Source organism: Schistocerca serialis, unplaced genomic scaffold (genome assembly GCF_023864345.2).
Source record: "Schistocerca serialis cubense isolate TAMUIC-IGC-003099 unplaced genomic scaffold, iqSchSeri2.2 HiC_scaffold_1196, whole genome shotgun sequence".
In the NCBI taxonomy this organism is placed as follows: domain Eukaryota; kingdom Metazoa; phylum Arthropoda; class Insecta; order Orthoptera; family Acrididae; genus Schistocerca; species Schistocerca serialis.
Window position 1 is genome coordinate 1,277,501 of NW_026047399.1, and position 2,500 is coordinate 1,280,000.

Here is a 2,500-nt window from a genome sequence, read left to right on the forward strand (position 1 = left end):
GGGGTGCCGGTAAGTGCGGGCGTTTAGCGCGGGCGTGGTCTGCTCTCGCCGTTGGTTGGCCTCGTGCTGGCCGGCGGTGCAGGATGCGCGCGCCTGCGCGGCGTTCGCGCCCCGGTGCTTCAACCTGCGTGCAGGATCCGAGCTCGGTCCCGTGCCTTGGCCTCCCACGGATCTTCCTTGCTGCGAGGCCGCGTCCGCCTTAGCGTGCTCCTCCGGGGGCGCGCGGGTGCGCGGATTCTCTTCGGCCGCCATTCAACGATCAACTCAGAACTGGCACGGACTGGGGGAATCCGACTGTCTAATTAAAACAAAGCATTGCGATGGCCCTAGCGGGTGTTGACGCAATGTGATTTCTGCCCAGTGCTCTGAATGTCAACGTGAAGAAATTCAAGCAAGCGCGGGTAAACGGCGGGAGTAACTATGACTCTCTGACTCTCTTAAGGTGGCCAAGTGGCGGCGGTGTGGCTGCATCCGGACTTGGCTTTTCGAAGTGCGGTCTTGATGTAGTCGTGCTGCTGCTGCGAGGTGCCTTCCTTGGGTTATAGTTACAGGGAGAGTGATGCGCAATACATGGGCCTAGCCCTCTTAGCCTCTCCTCTCCTGCGGTCTTCTCCCCTTCTCGTGGGCCCGCTGATCTTCGCAGAGTGGAAGACCGCACCAGGGGCTTGGGGGGGTTACCAGCCCCCCCTCGCATTATCCCTTTATAGTTGGGGGCAGCCGACAAGAAACAAGAGATGGTGGCCCTTCCGCTGAAGGTGCCACCCCAGCTACCCCAGCACCTATCCGGCCAACCGGCCGTAACGAAAATGCGATAGTTTGTGTAGCTCCCTTTGCTTGCAGTGAGTGCCACCGCACTTTTACCACGAAGAACGGTCTCGGGGTCCATCGCCGCCGCCGCCAACACCCTGCGGCCGCCAACGCTGAGATCGTGACGGAGAGGCATCGCGCGAGGTGGACGGAGGAAGAAGTCCTGTCGCTCGCCAAGGCAGAGGCCGAACTGTTCCTTGAGAGGGACGCCCGGTTCTTCTTTGTAAATCAAGAACTTACCAGGATGTTCCCCGACCGAACGCTTGAGGCAATCAAGTGCCGACGGCGGCAAGCTGCCCACAAGCAGCTTGTCCGCCAATTCATGGAGGCACTTGAGATCGGTCGGGGTGAAGAGCCGGCGTCCCGCCGTGGAGCAGCGAGCTCGCTGCCTGACGCGGGCGAGGCCGCTGCGCCGCCCGTCGACGCAGCCGAGGACTTCGCGGCCGACACCACCGGGCCGCCGCCGGAGGGGCCGACTGACGCCGCCATCTGGGAGCATCTGGCGGGGCTACCTGCTTCCGCCCAGCGTTTCTCTGCCCTGGATCGAGTCATTGGTCTGGGGCGGGGCACGCCGCCCGATGTCATCCTGGGCATGCTCCCGGATGCCCTTGCGTCGGTCGGGTCCAGGGGGGAGAGGTCGATCACCAGGACACAGCGGCCGCGCCAACCATCCAAGCGGCCGCCTGCCGCCCCGCCGCTGCAGAAGCGCAAGCGGCGCCGCTGGGAATACGCGCGGACACAGGACGCCTTCCGTAGGTCGCGTGCGCGTTGCGTGCGCGGCTTGCTGGACGGCACCCTGCTGCAGCCGCCACCCGACATCCCCGGTCTGCTGGACTTCTGGGCGGACCTCTTCACGAAGAAGCCGATCTCCACCGCCGGCTTCATCCGTGACCGCCTTCTCTCGCACTCGGAGCCTGTCGCTCCTGAGTGCCTATGGGGGCCGGTCACACGTGAGGAGGTCGCTGCTGCCTTGCCGCCCAGGGGATCGGCAGCCGGGCCGGACGGCCTGACTCCAGCGGAGCTGCGGCGCCTGCCGCATGAAGTCCTGGTGAAACTCTTGAACCTCTTCCTCCTGGCCCGCGCCCTCCCCGAGCGTCTGCTTCGCGCCCGGACGTCACTTCTCCCCAAAACGGCTGCACCAACATCCCCCGCTGACTTTCGCCCCATTACGGTCTGCTCGGTGTTGGCGCGGACCTTTCACAAGGTTCTCGCGTCACGCCTGATGCGTGCATGTGCTGTGGACGAACGTCAGCGGGCATTCATCCCCCGGGATGGGATGTTGGAAAACACCTTCATCTTGGACACTGCTCTCACCGACGCAGTCCGCTCCTGTCGCTCTGTTTTTGTGGCATCGATCGACGTCTCTAAAGCGTTCGATTCGGTGGACCATGCCGCCCTCCGCCCCGTGCTGAGGGCTCATGGCCTGCCGGATTGCTTTATTGAGTACGTCGAAAGGTGTTACGAGGGTAGCACGACGGTGATAGCGGGCGGCGCCGACGTGGGCGTGCCCCTGCAGCCGGCTAGGGGTGTGCGTCAGGGTGACCCCCTCTCCCCCCTCCTTTTCAATTTTGCGGTGGACTATGTTTTGAGTCAACTTCCCTCCCACATCGGAGCTCGGATCCTTGGTCGCAGAGTTAACGCTGCGGCCTTCGCAGATGACGTCCTGCTTTTTGCATCGACCGCGAGGGGATTG

The 2,500-nt window shown here is 63.7% G+C and overlaps 1 pseudogene; it reads left to right on the top strand.

The window, feature by feature from the left end:
- LOC126435131 (large subunit ribosomal RNA) overlaps positions 1-2,500 on the top strand; it is a 7,975-nt pseudogene that overhangs the window by 2,450 nt on the left and 3,025 nt on the right.